The sequence below is a fragment of the Acinonyx jubatus genome, chromosome E2, assembly GCF_027475565.1.
Source record: "Acinonyx jubatus isolate Ajub_Pintada_27869175 chromosome E2, VMU_Ajub_asm_v1.0, whole genome shotgun sequence".
NCBI classification, from domain to species: domain Eukaryota; kingdom Metazoa; phylum Chordata; class Mammalia; order Carnivora; family Felidae; genus Acinonyx; species Acinonyx jubatus.
This window is the reverse complement of record NC_069396.1, coordinates 10857074-10876951: the sequence shown is the minus strand read 5'-3', so window position 1 is coordinate 10876951 and position 19878 is coordinate 10857074. Positions and strand designations below refer to the sequence as shown.

General features: G+C 42.8%; 1 long non-coding RNA gene across 2 annotated transcripts in view; it reads right to left on the bottom strand.

Annotated features, from left to right (window-relative positions):
* Nucleotides 1–19878, bottom strand: part of LOC113604424 (uncharacterized) — a 200406-nt gene that overhangs the window by 146093 nt on the left and 34435 nt on the right. Inside the window, exon 1 of one of the 2 annotated variants that reach the window (XR_008293495.1) lies at nt 2043–3342. The exons of the other annotated variant lie outside the window; for it this stretch is intronic. This is a non-coding gene — a long non-coding RNA (uncharacterized LOC113604424). Of the gene's footprint in view, nt 1–2042; nt 3343–19878 lie in introns of those variants that run through there. 2 annotated transcript variants of the gene reach the window in all.

Here is a 19878-nt window from a genome sequence, read left to right as displayed (position 1 = left end):
AAAAAGGATTTGGATTAAAAACTGCAGTTTAACTAGAAAAAATAAGAAAACACATTATAAGTTAGTGTTATCTATTATACATAATACAAGTGTGTGCACATATATATATATACACACACACACACAAATGTGTATATACACACATATACCTTTAGTAATTAAGTTATTTCTAACCAGCCTCTTGATGAAATGGCTCTCACCCTTTAAAGTATAAGAAAACTATCTAAACCACTTTTCTAAGATTACTAGATCTCTCGGCCACACTGGGCTGAAATCTTAACATTATCTTTTTGCCCAGTGCTTAAGGCCAACTTCTCTGGTCTATTAACTGACTTGTAGAAAGGAAGAGTAAATTGTCCTTGACTGCACAAACACCCTGGTTATTTTTTTCCATGAATACAAATGGAGGATTTTTAAAGTTTGGCAGTTTGCAAACATGACTCCCAAGACAAATTAAAGATCATGAATACTTCCCCCCCCCCACCATAGTTTGATTTTTTTTTGGAAGTAACCTTGGCTGTGATGAGGATTCTGACACTGTTTGGCAATCTTAGGAAAGCCAAATAATCTCTCCAGACACATTTTTTTAATTAATTAAAAAAGTGTGAATTTGATGTAGGAAGCAGAAACCAGACAACCTCAAATACTTTCCCAGTTTAAACAACTGAGCGTTTCATAATTTAATATGCATAGAATTCATACTCTCCTCCTCCTGGACTTCTAACAGACGTTCCCACCATATGTTCCCCCCCATGCTTTCTGCAGTGATCCGCTGTAGCAATTATTTGATTGTATTGAAATTTTGTTTTATGTATTTGTCATCCTAGTAGCTTCTTCATTTCTTGAGGCCAAGGCCCAAGTCTGAAATCTTTTTCTTTTTTCCCCATCTCCATACTCCACGTTCTATAGATCTAGCTTAGCACCAAAGTGATTCTAAATATGGAATCAAGTGAACTGAAGAAATGAATAAATTGATAGTATTAAGTCATTAAAATTTATCTCCCTCTAGTTCCTCACTTCTACTTTAGAAAATAAAGAGTGTATCAGGTGTGACCCTCACAAGAAGCAGCCACCTGTTGGGGGGGGGGGCATATTCCAAGTGGACTGGCCCAATGTTTCCTACCTTAATATGCAAGCTCTCAAGCCCATGGACATGTTCCCAACATATCCATGTAGATGTTACAGGCTTTGGTCCTCAAGAGTAACTTGGGAAAGTACAAATATCTTGGTAAGACAGAATAGAAGGTACTCATTAGAAAGCACTGAAAGTGGGGCTAAGAGCAGGCATGCTGTGGGCCAAGAGGAATCCGGGATGAGGGAAGACACAGAACAGGACCCTTTGCTTCCTTTACTCCTGGTTTGCCTACCATATGCCAGACACACAGTAGACCCTGGTCCACATGCATCTTAAGGGCTAGTGGGGAACAGGGATTATTAAGCAAGAAGTGTTGCCACAGAATGATCAGTCCTGGGTTTAGGTAAAGGCCAGGGGGATGACTTAGAATTGGGAAAGGCTTCCAGGAGGTGGTGGCCTCTCTGTTGACATCTGAAGAGCTACAGAAGTGAATGAGATAAATAAAACACAGGGAAAACACAGGCCATCCGGTGCCAAAAATGCACACAGAGGAGAGAGAGTATTCAGCAGTTAATGTAAGATCCATGTTGCAAGGTTTGGAATGCTCAGGGGAGGAGGGGACAGAGAGAGGAGGCTGCAAACTTATCCAAGAGTTCTTTGTAAACCAGGTAAGACCTGCAAGCTGCATTCAAGAATTCCATCTTAGGATCACAGAGTATTCCTGACTTCAGCATCCATCGGTCAATCTTGCCTCCAACACAGATTGTTGATTATTGTGACGACGGCATTTGCAACTTCTCTCCGAAGTAAAAAAAAAAAATATATATATATACACACACACACACACACACACACACACACACACATACTGCTTATGGGAAAACCAAGGTTCCCGTATCTTTAGGACTTGGTTGCCACATTACTAACAAAAATCGATTTCCTTCTGTGGAGGTAAGTTTTAACTTACCAGACAGATGGGCAGGCAGAGGGCGGTCGCGGTGGACATAACAACCGTCGGACATGTTGGAAATGCTAGAAACGCTTTGCTCAGAGCAGGGACGGCAGACGCTGAGACAAGGCAGGTGAAAACGCCGTCTCCAGGGTGTCCCAGAGGGCAGTGCAGCAGCCACAGGTGGAGGCAAAAGTCATTTGACCAAACTCTAGAAGATTCAAGGGAGGCTGTTTCTTTCCTCCTGGCTCACCTGTGCCTTTACGACGAGATGCGGGGCGTCTCTGCAGCCAACACGCAGCATGCGAGGGGTGGCTGGGCTGAAAAGCAGACGACAGAGCAGAGACAGAGAAAGCATCAAGGTCTCTGAAGAGGTCAGTGATGGGCTGACCAGTCAAGCTGCAGGAAAACCACCCCCGGAGCAACTGTCATGTTGGAGAATCACCTGCTCACCACCGCACTGGGCATTACAGCAAGGATAGGGTCTACCTGAGGCCAAAATCATCCTGACAAAGGAAGCCCAGCACAGCCTCAGCGAATGAAGTTTCAGAGAAGCAGCCCGGGGAACAGGTGTCACTTGAGCCCATCAGAGCTTAATAGAAGGTAATGGAAAACACACGCTGCAAGCCTGATTTATCGCAATCTCCCTAGAGGTGTATTTCACACTACTCCCAGCCTCAGAATGTTACGAAACATCCTTTACAATTTCAGATGGAGCCTACGGCTCTATTTGCTTTATAGCCCACAAGATTCCACGGACTTCACATGATTATTGGCTATATTTTCCTCATTGTTCGCTTCCTGCGACAACTAAAACTCCACTTCACATCTAATCACCATTTCGGGTTTGAAGCCGCTGCCTGGTGTTGACACTTCGTAGATGTCGTATGGCTCTTCTATGTCTCTATTTACTGATGAGGATCTTACTCCTTTAGTATTAATCAGTACAGTTGACTTCCAATCAACCAGTTTTGGTATAATCCAAAAAGGAATAATAAATATCATTGAGCCCTACTTACTAACATGCTATTATCTACTCTACTCCTGTTAATTGCATTCTGATTACCCCAATTAAATATTTATGCAGAAAAACCAAGTCCCTACGAATGCGGATTTGACCGACTAGGACTGGCCCGTCTACCTTTCTCCATAAAAGTTTGCCTAGTCGCCATTGCATTCTTACTATGTGATCTAGAAATAGTACTAGTCCTGCCTCTACCCAGAGCTTCACATATAACCCACCAACTACACTCACCATAGTACTACTATTAATTTCATTGTTGGCCGTAAGCCTAGCCTATGAATCAATCCAAAAAAGTACTAGAATGGACTGAAGATGATAATTAGTTTAAGTCAAAACCAATGATTTAGACTCATTAGATTATGGTTAATACTATAATTATCAAACGTCTATAGTGTATATTAGTATCTTCCTGGCCTTCATCATATCTCTAATAGGATTGCTAATATATCAATCCCACCTAATGTCATCCCTTCTATACTTAGTACGGATGATATTATCTATATTTACCATAATAACCATAGTAATCTTAACCACGTCACACTAGCCAGAATACCTATTATCCTACTAATATTTGCTGCCCGTGAAACAACACTGGGCCTGTCCCTCTTAGTAACAGTATCTAATACATACAGCCCTTATTACGTACAAAACCTAAAGCTCCGACAATGATAAAAATCATTACAAATGCAGGGCGCGTGGGTGGCTCAGGCGGTTGGGCGGCTGACTCTGGCTCAGATCATGATCTCGCAGTTCTTGAGTTCAAGACCCGCGTCGGGCTCTGTGCTGACAGCTGAGAGCCTGGAGCCTGCTTCGGATTCTGTGTCTCCTCCCTCTGCCCTGCCCCCATGCACACTCGCTCTCTCTCTCCCTATTTCTCTCAAAAACAAATAAACGTTAAAAAACATTTTTTTAAATCATTCCAACCATAATAATAGTACTGCAAACATGCTGTCAAAACTCAACATAATTTGAATTAACTCAACAGCCTACAGCTTACTAATTAGCCTCATTAGCCTCACCTACCTCAACCAATTCAAAAGTAACAGCCTTAGCTTCTCACTACTATTTTTCTCAGACTCACTCTCAGCACCCTTCCTGGCATTAACAGCACGGCTCCTTCCACTAACACTTACAGGCAGCCGATCGCACCTATCAAAAGGGACCCTACCCCGAAAAAAAACCTTTCTATCACAATACCCACTCTTCTGCAACTATTTCCAACCATAACCTTTACCACTGGCCGCTATCTGGTCCAGGCAGCTTAGATATCATCGGATCAAACTGTGTCCCACATGCTTTCAATTACTGCAAGCTGGAGACAGAGCGAGCAAGAGAGGAGAGAAAGCTGCCATGTTTTGAGTGAAAATAAATGTATGATCGCCACAGGTGAACCCCGGCTAATAAAACAGAATTCTTCCTTCTCTAATTTTATAAAACAATTATAACTACGTATGTATGAAACATGTTCCACTTAAGTTTAAAGGCTAGAACTTTCTTGGGTCCTCAGTGATGCAACACGAGGATTTACACGCTAGGAGTGGACGAGATCACACAGCACCTCTCCAGAGTTCCAGGACAGGGAAGAGTCTGCCCCCTCCCATTATCATCTACCCTGCTGCAAATGCACCCCTTGTCCGAAGGGCACAGAGAGGAAGGGGAAGCTGGACCAAGCCAATCTGTGTGAACTAGTAAGTGAAAGTTTCTCCAGGTTCAGAGAAGTCGGCCAGGGGTCCTATTTATTCCACAGTTCTTTCCTCCTTCTAGATCCTGAATGTTCATATATACACAGAAATGCACACATTGTACGGGGCGCCTGGGTGGCTCAGTAGGTTAAGCGTCTGACTCTTCATTTCTGCCCAGGTCATGATCTCACGGTTTGTGACAGCAACCCCACTGTGGGCTCCATGCTGACAGCAGTATGGCCTGCTTGGGATCCTCTCCCTTGCTCTCTGCCTCTCTCTCTCTCTCTCTCTCTCTCAAAAATAAATAGAGTTAACATTAAGAAAAAAGAAACATACACATATTAGGGAAATGGAATACTTTTAGATATTACATAGGGAAAGATTTTATTTTTGATGTTTATTTTTGAGAGAGAGAGAGAGTGCAAATGGCGGACGGGCAGAGAGAGAGGGAGACACAGAATTTGAAGCAGGATCTAGGCTCTGAGCTGTCAGCACAGAGCCCGATGCAGGGCTCAAACTCACAAACTGTGAAACCATGACCTGAGCTGAAGGATAGTGAAGTGACTGAGCCACCCAGGTGCCCCACATGTTAGGAAGGATTAATAAACTTTAAAAGACGGGGTGGCTGGGTGACTCAGGTCATGATCTCACGGTTTCTGAGTTCGAGTCCTGCATCCAGCTCTCTGCTTACAGGGTAGGGCCCCCATCAGATCCTCTCTGCCCCTCTGGCTCACGCACTCTCAGTAAACATTTTTCTTTTCTTTTCTTTTTTTTAATGTTTATTTATTTCTGAGACAGAGAGAGACAGAGCATGAGTGGGGGAGGGGCAGAGAGCGAGGGAGACACAGAATCTGAAGCAGGCTCCAGCCTCTGGGCTCTGGGCAGTCAGCACAGAGCCTGATGCGGGGCTTGAACTCACAAACTGTGAGATCATGACCTGAGCCAAAGTTGGTCGCTCAACCGACTGAGCCACCCAGGTGCCCCTAAACATTGTTCTTTAAAATAAGCTTTAAAAGACCGAGTTTTCCTTTAAGTAGTCAGTATTTCTTTGTTGGATGACGGGAGCAATACAAATAGAGAGTAGGGGGAGGTGCGGGTGTTTTACTGAGAATCTGATGAAAATCTGAAAAGAGCTCAGCTCTCGTCCAGCCACGCCTTCCCTGAAAGCGCATGCAGAGAAGTGCCCCATTATTCTGGAGGCAAAAATGTCAGATGATACGAGTTGAGGAAGAGAATGGATACAACGTGGTTCTGATGTATAAAATTCATCGACACATAGTCACCACTGCTAGCAACCTGGAGCACCAGCCCCCCACGCGGGAGATAGTTTGTAACCAAGAGCTTTCTTCCATAGAGATCTGAGCGATCACATAGTACAATCACCTTGTGAGTCTCACTATACTCTACACTGTATCCTCTAAGTGGTCATTCAGCCTAAACCCAACACAAGGGATCTGGGGCGGGGGGCGGGGGTGAAGAAAACCAGCAGTTTCTAAGCCTGGCTCCTAAAAAAGAACCTCCCCAAGACGGCGGGGATACACACTTGTTCTCAGACACGCCTGCTCTCTGCTGTTTCCCACATCCACACCAATGGTATTACTATTCGTTATAGTATGGACGTGATATTCAAATCACAAATGACTATGGATCACGCTCAGGTCGAGCTTACAAGGTAGCTCCCAAAGAGTCTGAAATCAGGGAAAAGGAAAACCTAGCGACTCATCTTTGTGTAGGATTTGAACTCACAAACCGTTTTCTCCAGCATCTCACCCAGCCAAGAAACCCAACGACAACAGCACAGCGTGGTGAGGGGAGGTCAGTTTCTTCACGGCCACACTGGAAGGTGAATGCCATGTTCACAGCCTGAATACCGGCCACTTTCCACTCACTGCAAAATCCTGGCGCTCCAGGCACAGACACCGCATTGCTTAAGGTCACCTCAAACAGACTCTGACCTTGTGTAACTTCCCAGGGACAAAACATCAGATTAAACTGTATCAAAGTTCAGAAACAAATTTAGCCAGTTACTGATTGTTCTCTCTGAGTCGTGCTTCCCTTTCAAGCCTGACTTCCAAATGCCTGTGTGGGAGACTGTGGGAATCAAAGGCCCCAGAGGAAAATGGGAGTCTTGGGAGCGTTAGGATAACAAATGTTAATACCCAACCCCGCCATGGGCTCCTGAGGCAGAGGGGTGAGTGAGGAAAACAACTTCTATATTCATGCCTTGGATTGGTTGCTTTGCTTATATATTTCCTGCAGCTAGTATCATCTGCTCAATATGCAGCCAATAAAAATAGGATTCTGTTAACACTGTTAACGCAGAAGTTCTTTATAGACAAAACCATTTTTAAGAATAAATGATGACGGGGGTGCCCGGGTGGCTCAGTCGGCTGAGCGTCTGACTTCGGTTCAGGTCATGAGCTTGCGAGTTCGAGCCCCGTGTTGGGGTGTGTGCTGACAGCTCAGAACCTGGAGCCTGCTTCAGATTCTCTGTCTGTCTGTCTGTCTGTCTGTCTGTCTCTGTCTCTCTCTCTGCCTCTCCCCCACTCATGCCATGTCTCTCTCTGTCTCTCAAAAATAAATAAACATTAAAATATTTTTCTTAAAAATAAGAGTAAATGATGATGATGATGCCTGGGTGGCTCAGTTGGTTAAGTATCCAACTTTGGCTCAGGTCATGATCTCACCATTCCCGAGTTCAAGCCCCACATCAGGTTCTGTGCTGACAGCTCAGAGTCTGGAGCCTGCTTCAGGTTCTGTCTCCCCCTCTGTCTCTGTTTTTCTCCAGCTCATGCTCTGTCTCTCTTTCTCTCTCTCTCTCTCAAAAATAAATAAACATTAAAAAATAATAAATGATGATGATTTTATAGTTAGGAAGCAGTGACTCCTTATTTACTTTTCACTGTGGGACCCTACATTATATTTGTAAGAAATATTACAACTAGATGAGGGATGCGTGGGTCACAGGAAACCAAAAGTTGTATGCTTCTCATTGGCACCGCTCTATTCAAAGGAAATTCACAGATAATTTCATCTGTTCAGACTGTGTAAGGTATTTTAAAATATTTTAAAATTCATGGGAATAATCAACACTCAGAAGAATTACATCTTTGGCAATGAAAAACACATTGAAAGGTTTTAGAGCCTTTGGAAACTGCCACTCAAGCTTATTATTTATGAACTCTTTGCTCTTTAAAATTGAGAACAAAGCAATTAACTACAATTTCACACCTTCAGAAAGACTAAGAACACAGTCTGCTATCTATTGTAAATTCCAAAGTGTATTCTTTCACTTAAATTTATAGTTCCATTGCATGGAAAATTTCCTCTTATTCAAAAGAAAGTTCGAAAGTGAATCTTTTTTTTTCACTGAAAATGGGCAATGCATACCAATTTTGTTCTTAAGAAAATAAGCTTAATAGACTCCATTGTAAAAATAATTGAGAAGCCAATATTTAAGAACACAATACACACAGCAGACCATATCAAGTGGGATAATGTGCTCCTTGGCTTGTTCACTGAATGTGGTGATCAAAATTTGGTAAATGCATGCCGTGATAACAGGGTGGGTTCTAGTTACTGAGCATGAGCTCTTACTGGGGGTCAGGTCCTTAATCCCCACAGCGGCCCTGCTGTACTCACACGGCTACTAACCTCACATTCACTTGAATCAGTGAGACTGGGAGGGGCACACAGGTGGGGAGGCATGGATTTGAACCCAGGCAGTCAGGTGAGAACTTGAGCACCCCTGTATGCACGTATGTGTATCCAGCAGGTGCTATGAAACGCTACACAGGATCAGTGGCGTTATACCAAAATACTACAACTCAACCCCTGTCCCACCAAACAGGATGTTCCTTTTTGAGAATAAAAATAATGAAATCACTCCCCTGATTTTCAGATTTTAGATCCGCTCAAAGAAAGAATTAGAATTGAACTGGCATTCCCGTGGTCTTTAGACCCATCATCTCTGTCTCCTCTGCCTGGGTCAGGCCCCTGCTGCCTCCTTTTGAACTGTTCCAGGAGATTCAACATCATCTTTCCAACCTCAGCCTCCTGCTCCATTACATTGTTCAGAGTGGCTCTGCTCCTGACCAGTCTACTGCTCAAGGAACCTTTCAATGGGTGCTCCTGAGTATGTGATAAAATGCGTACAACCGAGACTTCTTGTGTCTGGGTCCCAACTGAGCTCTCAACACTCCCCTTCCTTCTCCCCTCAGGAAGTAACCGCTGATTCTCTGATTCAACGGTTTCCGTGTAATTCCTCTCCCCCACCCCAGCCCCAGGACTATTCTACACATACTTACCAAGGTCCTGCTGCCTTTAGTGGTCTGTGCCCAGCAGGCACCCTGAGAAATGCAAACAAACTGTACATGGATCCTGCCCTCACATTTAGGGCTCATGTGGCCCATGCACACACCCAGCTAAAATAAAATAATTCACAAGAATGCGTACAACTTCGGAGATTTTATCTAATTCAGCTGGGAACTGTGTTTTTAGCTCAGCTATTTTAGTTGTCTTAACAACTGAAGCAAATGAACATACCTCGTGTGGAAAAGGGGGCTGGATTTCAGACTGGGGGAGATGAGGGTCATGGTGTTGACCTTCAAGCAGAGAAACACACAGTGATTTTTTTTGTCCTCTCTTCTGATTTCACTTCTGTACTTATTTTCAAATTTGCCCCAAATATACTTTCTTACTTTCCCACTACTGGTCCCACAGTTTTCCTGCTTTACAAGAACTGTTTCCTTCCCTCTTCCCATTCAAAATACATAATACCATTACTATTCTCATCTACAAAGCTGCGCATGAAACCCAGCTCAGGGTAAAATGGCCGCTCCCTTCTGTGAGGTCCCCCAGCTCTGAGCCCTGGGGCCACACTTCCTTCACGATGGGGCGCCCAGAAAGCAGTGTGTTTCCTCCATAATCAGGTCAAGATGAATATATCCTCAGTCTTGTCAGAGCCTAGATCAGGGCCCTCAAAACGTGTTGTTCAACAAATATTTTCCCCTCAAAATTCTCCTGGGTCATATTCTTTTTCCTCAATATATTTCCTTTTAAAATTAATTTACCTTTCATTTGCTTTTTCTTTACATTTACAAAATATTTTTCCACCTGCCTTTTCCATGTCAAGTGCTTCAAACATTGAATCTGTTAAGCCTCCGTTCCCTCATGTGTAGATTGGAGATAACAGTGTTATCTAAAATACAAGGTTATTAGGGGAACCGATTGAAACAATGATGGACAAGGTGAGCACCTGTCAGCAGCAACTGAATAACTGGCGCGAAGCAGAACGACAAGCCAGACTCTAGGCCGGGAACACAAAAGGAAATGTACTACTGCCCTCAGGGATACTGCTGTGTCACAGGGCAGGGAACTATATACACAGAACGTAATAACATGGAAAATATTACTAGAGAGATCAGTACAGATGAGAAGAGTCTTTCCATTCAAGATGAGATTATGTTGGATGTTTCACAAAAGCAGAGTATGTGGATTCTAGCATCTGAGGTTGTTTCTGGTTTACTTTTGCCATGATAAGCCCTTGGATGACATATAGGGACTGAAAAAAATGTGAGGTTCCCCTAACAGTGGAAACCACACTGAATGGATTCTGGGAAGGGCAGCCATTCTGCACACGCCTGTATGTGGGGCCTGGAGCTGAGGTAGGAGGAAGACTGATAAACTGGTAGCAGGCAGTCCTTTCTGCACAACGGAAGCCAGCGACTCTACCCTGGAAAGGGATCCCAGTCATTCACCCCAGAGGCGAGTTATCGCCATGCACTGACCACATCTGTTTGCAATAAAACGCATGAGTGACCAACAGTAAATGGTCCTGTCTTCCCATTTCCCTTTCATTTTCCTACATATATAAATAATCCAACAGGTGCCTATGTGTTCTAGAGTGATCCCCATTCAGTGTCAGGAAAGGAAAATTTCATCAATGCATCTCCTTCCTCACAGAGCAGTACTGGAAACATCCAGGGATAGAACAGAATAGAGAACCCAGAAATGGGCCCAGAAATGTATGTCCAACTGATCTTTGACAAAGCAGGAAAGAGTAGCCAATGGAATAAAGACAGTCTCTTTAGCAAGTGGTGCTGGAAAAACTGGACAGCGACATGCAGAAGAATGAACCTGGACCACTTCCTTACATCATACACAAAAATAAACCCAAAATGGATAAAAGACCTAAATGTAAGACAGGAGCCATCAAAATCCTAGAAGATAAAACAGGCAACAAACTTTCTGACCTCGGTCACAGCAACCTCCTACTTGACGTGTCTCCAGAGGCAAGGGAAACAAAAGCAAAAATGAACTATTGGGTCCTCATCAAGATAAAAAGCTTCAATTGGGCTAAGGAAACAACCAACAAAACTAAAAGGCAACCGATGGAATGGGAGAAGATATTTGCAAATGACCTATCAGATAAGGGGTTAGTATCCAAAAATCTATAAAAAAGCTTAAACTCAACACCCAAAACACAAATACCCCAGTGAAGAAATGGGCAAAAGACATGAATAGACACTTTTTTAAAGAAGTCATCCAGATGGCCAACACACACATGAAAAGATGCTCAACAACACTCATCATCAGGGAAATACAAATCAAAGCGACAATGAGATACCACCTCATTGTCAGAATGGCTAAAATGAACAACTCAAGCAACGACAGATGTCAACAAGGATGCAGAGAAAGAGGAACCCTTTTGCACTGCTGGTGGGAATGCCAACTGGTGCAGCCGCTCTGGGAAATAGTATGGAGGTTCCTCACAAAATTAAAAATAGAATGACCCTCTGACCCAGCAATTACACTACTAGGTATTTATCCAAAGGACACAGGAGTGGTGTTTTGAAAGGCCACATGCACACCAATGTTTACAGCAGCACTATCAACAACAGCCAAACTATGGGAAGAGCCCAAACGTTCATTGACTGATGAATAAAGAAGATGTGTGTGTGTGTGTGTGTATGTGTGTATATATATATATATATATATATATATATATATATATACACACACACATATATATGTGTGTATATATATATACATATACGAATATTTATGTGTGTATATACACACACACACACAAACACACATACACACATACACACATACACACAATGGATTTTACTTGGTGATCAAAAATAATGAAGTCTTGCCATTTTCAACCACATGGATGGAACTAGAGTGTATTATGCTAAGCTAAATAAATCAGAGAAAGACAAATATCATATGATTTCACTCCTATTTGGAATTTAAGAAACAAAACAAATGACACTAAGGGAAGGGAAGCAAAAATAATATAAGAACAGAGAGGGAGACAAACCATAAAAGACTCTTAAATACAAAGAACAAATTGAGGGTTGCTGGCAGGGAGTTGGGTGGGGGGATGGGCTAAAGGGGTGATGGGCATTAAGGAGGGCACTTGTTGGGATGAGCACTGGGTGTTATATGTAAGTGTTGAATCACTAACTTCTACTCCTGAAATCATTATTACACTATATGTTAACTTGGATTAAAAAAAAAAAGAATCATTCTCAGAAGCCCTTACTACCACTTCATAGCATCTCCCCAATTTCTATCACATTACCACATATTATGTAAATTATCATTATATCATTACCTGAAAAAAACAAAAAAACAAAAAAAACAAAGAAACATCCAGGGGGAAATAGGCTCTTAAAAAGAAAAAGATTTGTTTTGATTTGCCAGTGTAATTATTTTTAAGTAACTTTAATCTATTTTGAAATAGTTAATGTATATTTGTTATTATCAAAGACACAAGTGGGTTTAATGAGGTTAGGAACAGGACTGCAAAACTTAGAGCACAGACCGTGAGTTTGCCCTTGCTGTGTGCTCCACGAACACAACCTTAGCTGCTTAAACCAGGACATATATATTTCCGCCCCCCCCACCGTGGCCACGGGTCAGGAGTCTGGCCACAGCTGAGCTGGTCTTCTGCCCATGGTCTCACGGAGCTGCAAACGAGGCACCTGCTGGCCTGGGTTCTCACCCGGAGGCCTCCCTGGGAAAAAGCTGCTTGCACACGCTCAGTGGCTCATTCGGATTGTGCTCAGAGGCAACCCCTCGCAGCCGTGGGAGTGCCTGGCTCTTCGCGGGCAGTAGGACTGAGGGTCCCGGGGGCTGCCCACAGCTCCTAGAAGCCTCCTACAGGTCCTCACCTCAGGGCCTTCTCAGACATGGCCACTTTTTTCCATCCGGTTCACCAGGGGAGGCCCTAGCTTCAGTCTGCTTGGACAGAGTCTTCTACAACCTAAGATAATCACAGCAGTGACATCCCCTTGTGTTCGCTCTGTTGGTCAGATGCACAGCACGGGTCCTGCCGACGCTCGAGAGGGTGCCGCACAAAGGCACGAACGTCAGGGATTGGGACTCCTTGGGGATCACGGTAGGGTTCGTTGGCTACACTAAGTCACAGGGATAACCTGTAAAAACACGTATGTGTCCATTATCTCAATTACCTAAAATTAAAGGATCGAGAGAAATGACTGAGAATCTAGGCTTCACTAAAATGAGAAACTTCTGCTCTGGGACAGACAATGTCCACATAATGAGAAGACCAGCCAGAGACCAGAAGAACATATTTGCCAAAGACACATCGGATAAAGGACTGTTAGCCAGTATACGCAAAGAACTCTTAAAGCTCAATGTGATGAAAAAATGGGCCAAAGACCTTAACAGACACCTCACCAAAGAAGGTATACAGATGGGAAATAAGCATACGAAAAATGCTTCCTATTATAGGTCATCAGGAAAACTCAGAACAGTGAGATACAGCCACACACCTGTTAGAATGGCGAAAACATGGAACACCAACAACAGCGAATGCTGGCAAAGGTGTGAAGCAACAGAAACTCTCACCCACCGCTGGGTCAGCGGCATGGGATGTAAAACAGTGCAGCCACTTGGGAAGACACATTAGCAGCAGCTTACAAAACTAAATATACTCTTATAATATGATCCAGCCGTTACGCTCCTTGGTATTTCTTCCAGAGAAGTTGAAAACTGTGTCCACACAAAACCCTGCACATGGATGTTACAGGAGCTTTATTCATAATTGCCTAAACATGTAAGTAGCCATGATGTCCTTCAGGAGGTATGGATAAATTAACTGTGGTACATCCAGACAATGGCATATCACTCAGGGCTAAAAGACATGAAAAGACACAGAGGAACCTTACACGTATGTTTCTAAGTGAAAGAAGGCAATCTGAAAAGGCTACATACTTTAGGACTCTATGGCATTCTGGAAAAGGCAAAACTAAAAGATCAGTGTTTTCCAGGGGTTCATGCAGGGTAGGGATGAAAAGTGGAGCACAGAGGATGTTCAGGGTAGTAGAAATACTCTGTAGGGTATCATAATGATGGATATATGCCATTATACATTTGAACAAACCCACAGAATGGCCAACACCAAGAGTGAACCCTAATGTCACCTATGTCCTTTGAGTAATTATGATGTGTCAACAAAGCTTCATCAATTATAACAATGTACCATTCTAGGGGGGGTGTCAACAACGGGGCAGCGGTAGGGAATACATGGGAAATCTCTACTCCATCTACTCAATTTTGCTATGAACTTTAACATTCTCTAAAAAATAATTTATTTTTAAAAAATTATAGGGGTGCCTGGGTGGCTCAGTCGGTTGAGTGTCTGACTTCGGCTCAAGTCATGATCTCACGGTTCATGGGTTCGAGCCCCGTGTCAAGCTCTGTGCTGAGAGCTCGGGGCCTGGAGCCTGCTTCAGATTCTGTGTCTCCCTCTCTCTCTGCTCCTCCCCTGCTCACACTCTGTCTCTCTCTCAACAATAAATAAAGATTAAAAACATTTTTTTGAAAAAAAAAATTATAGGGGCGCCTAGGTGGCTCAGGTGATTAAGCGCCAACTTCGGCTCAGGTCATCATCTCGTGGTTCGTGAGTTCGAGCCCCACCTCGAGCTGTGTGCTGACAGCCCAGAGGCTGGGGCCTGCTTCAGATTCTGTGTCTCCCTCTCTCTGCTCCTTCCCCACTTGTGCTCTCTCTGTGTCTCTCAAAAATAAACACTAAAAATTTTTTTTAATTATAAAGGATTGATCAAGTCATTTGGAGTAATACCCGGTGTCCCCATCTCACTGTGATCCATATAAATGTTATTTAAGTTCTCAAATCAGATATCCTCATAATAAGAAACTTTTAAATGTAATGAAAAATAAAGAACTTTAAAAACATTAAGTTTCCTGATTATGTTTACATCTTCATCATGGAATTTTTCACTCAAGAATTAACACTTTAGTGAACCTTATTTTTTTTCTAAATTGCTTCTGGAGACTAAAATAAAATCATAGGTGATAAACAAAAATAGAATCATAGCCTTTTATATGGAATGAAGACAGCTGCTCAAAATTCAATCTTAACTTGCAGCCAGCAGCAATATTTGAATGTCAGGGACTAACCTGGGGAGTAAACAAGTAAATAGTATATTCAATGACTGCAAATAGTATTTTAAAAAAATTCTTGAAACATAATTTGATTTCCAAATAGAAGCTTATATATTCAGATCAAAAAGTTTTTAAAAAGTCCCTAGTATAAAAAGCAAACACTCCATTCACTTATTCTTTTAAGCCTTTACTAAAATCATTTATATATATCAGACCTTATTGTAGGCATTGGGAATTGTATTAGTTATCTATTGATGCGTAACAAAATAAATTCCAAAACTCTGCAGCTGAAAACAGAAAACGTTGAAGATCAGGAATCTGAGAGCAGTGTAGCTGGGTTGTTCTGACTCAGGGTCTCCCATGGGGTTGCCATCAAAATGGAGTCCAGGATTTTGGTCATCCGAAGGCCTCCCTGGTGTTTTACAATCTTCTTCTAAGGCCACTCATGTGACTACTGGCTGGAGGCCTCAGTTCCTCCCTGAGTATGTCCCCTCCATAGAGCTATTCATGACATGGCGGCTGACCTTTTCTTCCCTGAACGCGCAATCCAAGAGAGAGCAAGTACACCACCAAGACAGAAGCAGCAGTTATTGATGACTTAATCTCAGAAGTGACATCCCATCCTCTCATCTGCATTATATTGGTCCCGGAGACCAACCTTGGTGCAAGGTGGGAGTGAACTGCACAAAGGTGTGAATCACTAGGATCCTGACTCCGACAGTAACACAGACATAAACGTATCAGAATAGGTATTTTATCTTACTAGGTAGACTTTATTTCTGATGACCACCAAAGTCATTTGGTGGCATCAGGACGAATAAAGGGCATGAACAAGCCGGGTAATACTGGCTTCCGTCCAAACCATCAGTTGGAGGCAATCATTCCACCCTCCCCAAGATCAGCGCGTGCACGCCTCACGGCCGCTCACCACGTTCCGCACCTGGACCTCCTTTCCCGGCCTGTAAAATGATGTCCGTTCTTCACGTATCCGTTCAAATGCTGCTGCCTCCATAAAGGTGTTCGACCTCCCCTTCCAACCCGACGTTACTCTCTCTTCGCAATTCCACCCTCGGGTGTTTTAAATGTCTCCTGCACCAACCCTAACTTTTTTCCTACATTGTAGTCATTAATCTAAGTATTTCTTCCTACTAATCCAGTTTCAGTATTTTGCGAGGAAGGACAGCGTCTCCTTTCCTGTATGTCCAGCACGGTAGGCATTTCAGCAATTATAGAAAATAGTGCGTTACCACGTGAGAGAGGGTATATTACACAGCACTTCCTTTGTCTGAAGGACTCAAAAACAGGGTAGGGCCCAGGAAGACATGAAAGGATAATTGGTAAAGGGACAAATACATTGAGGCTGAAAGCAGAAAAACTAAGTATAGAACTAGGCGTTCAAGGATAATTCTATCCACCATATTGACGGTATTGCCTGCACGCCCTTCCCCCAAACTCTCCAGTGAAGCCAATGCTCTATAAATTGGGGAAATTATTGGTACAGCACTGAATTTTAACATTCTTGATGCATACGTGGTTACAGTATATGCACGTCACAAGATTTTAAGCTTCTACCCATTTCCGTCTTCTTTTGAAAGTACAAGATCGAAACTGGAAAACCATGCCATCTCCATGGCATTGTCAATTCCTGAATCCCGCTTGACACGACACCTTATCCCATGGCTTATTGGGCTGCGTTGCATCAGCATACATCAGCAATTCCAGGATTTATTTTCTAATCCACTGAAGTTCAACAGAATCATGTTAAAGATTAAACATGAATTAAGATCTAAATCGGCTTCCACCACTTAACCTCAGTCTGTGTCTTTTCAAAGTCTCTGTCCTTCCCTTCAGCACACTGGCCCCATCACAATGCCTGTTCTTCTCCATCGGATGGTCTGAGATGGCCTGTCTTCATCACTGAAGTGAGTGTCTATGAGTGTACCCAGAATAAATGTATTTTATTCAATAACTTCAATTGAATAACAGAAATAATACCAATCAGTAAAGAAGGAATTACTACCATAGTGGCCCATCTTTGGTGTCTATTGCAAACACCTTACTATGGTTTACAAAGCCCCAAATAATCCAACTTAATCTTCCCTGACTTCAATTCTGCTTCCCTCTCAGTGTTCTGGCTCCCTTTCCATTTCTTAAATATGTGAAAGCTTTGACCATCTCCAGTCTTCTTCTCATCTTTTCCCTAGAATGACACTGTTCATATTTTACACGGTGGACTGGTCGTCACTGAGTCTTGGTTTAAATACAAATTCCTTGAGGCACTTTCCAAAAGTACATTTTCTGAATAGGAGCCAAGCTAAATTGTTCTCTATCATAGCACTCAAATATAATTATAATATAAAATTTAAATTTTTAATTGCTCAGTCCTTTATTGATTGACACTCTCCCAGATTAAGTTTTGAGTTCCCAGAGCAGTGATATTTTTTGTGTGTGTGCACTCATAACCAAGCCTAATACAGTGCCTAGAACATGGAGGGCATCAGAAATACTCTTGGATAAATGAATGAACATCTCATCAATAAAATACGATCTTTTGTGCCACTAATCCTCTATAAAATTTCACCCTGCATTCTTGCTTTTCCTGAGCAAACATTTTCATTCATTTTTACAGAGGTTTTGTGTTATTCACCCAAATGATCAGCCTATCTAAAGTACATTTTAGGAGGGGCGCCTGGGTGGCTCAGTCAGTTAAGTGTCTGACTTCAGCTCAGGTCATGATCTTAGGGTTCATGGGTTTGCACCCTGCGTCGGGCTCTATGCTGCCAGCTCAGAGCCTGGAGCCTGCTTTGGATTCTGTGTCTCTCTCTCTCTTTCCCTCCACTGCTCCACTCTGTCTGTCTCTCTCTCAAAAATAAATAAATATTAAAACAAATTAAAAATAATAAAGTACAGTTTAGGAAGTGAAGTCAAAGCCACCCCCTGTATGGCATTCATCACATTTACCTTCGGTGGACATGTAGGGTGATAATGTGCCGTCATCGAGCCTAGGATAGAAGAGAGACACCAAACTGAAACAAAGCAATTTCCAGAAACTGAAGTGCCAAGAGCACTAAGAATGAGTCTCTTATAATGAAATGAGAGCGTGAAACTGCCAGCTAAACATCTATCCCAACTGCACTGCAGAATGTGGAGATGTTTCTAATTTTTATTAAACCATATGGAAAAGGCTGTAAACCACAAATAGCATCAAAGTCGCAGAGCTATAGAGCAAGAGTGATTGGACCAGGCTAAGTGGCCTCGTTTCCCTGTCCTCTATTGTCCTTTTGCCTTCCCACTCCCTTCTGTCATGTGCCCAGCATGAAACTCTTCCTGCCCTTGTCTTCTGTGGCCTGTTGGTGATGAGCCTTTGCCTGAATGCGCACACACAGCCATTATCAAGCATTTATTCACCACCATTATTGTGCAGTGTGGAAACCACTGAACTGTGGTTCCTCCCTCCTCTTCTCCCCAATACATTGCACACTTCTAGGGGACGCTGATTCGATACTGTCAAATGACCGAAAAACAGAGTCTAAAACAAAGTTACATTTTCAGTCTATTTCAATATAATATTCTTTTAAATAGAGGAAAGAAACTTGGGCATTTTGGCATCATTGAGGTTCTTTAAGAACAAGTTCTGGAAAAATGCATACATACACCCATGCATAAATTCCTGGTCTGACAAACTGTTTGAACCCAAGAATTGTACTTGTTATTTCCTTCAACCAGAGAACAGCAGAAATTGCACTAGTTATAACAACTGATTACATTTATGACCTGTCTCCTAGGCTCAGAGATTTAAGTATCTGCTATTTAGAGCCCATGAATAAGGACAACATAAATATCCAAGGGCATTACATTTTTTATATATAATTTTTTAATGTTTTTTTAAATTTATTTTTGAGAGAGAGAGATGGTGAGAACAGGGGAAAGGCAGAGAGAGAGGGAGTCACAGATCCAAAGCGGTCTCCAGGCTCCGAGCTGTCAGCACAGAGCCTGATGCGGGGCTCGAACTCACAAACCCCAAGATTATGACCTGAGCCATCCAGGTGTTCCAAAGGCATTTTTTTTTAATTTTTAAATGTTTTATTTATTTTTGAGAAAGTACAAGCAGGAGAGGGGCAGAGAGAGAGGGAGCCAGAGGATCCAAAGTGGACTCCGTGTTGACAGCAGAGAGCCCAATGTGGGGCTCGAACTCAAGAACCGTGAGATCATGACCTGCGCTAAAGTCAGATGCTCAACCCACTGAGCTACCCAGGTGCCCCAAGGGCATTTCATTTTAATCCTGTATCAAATTATAATGCTTAGAGGGGCTCCTGGGTGGCTCAGTCGGTTGGGCATCCGACTTCAGCTCAGGTCATGATCTCTCGGTTCGTGGGTTCAAGCCCCACATTGGGCTCTGTGCTGACAGCTCAGAGCCTGGAGCCTGCTTTGGATTCTGTGTCTCCCTCTCCCTCTTTCTGCCCCTCTCTCACTTGTGCTCTATCTATGTCTCTCAAAAAATAAATGTAAAAAAATATAATGCTTAAAGTTGGACACAAATGCAGTTATAGTCAGGAACACATATCTAAGAACTGCGGGAATTCAAACATTTATTTCGAATTTGAATAAATATCGGTTCCTGTGCATGCCTTAGTAGTATTTAAAAGCGCTGCTGACATGATGATTTACATCGTTAACAGCATCGAATCTTCCTTTGATGATGTAG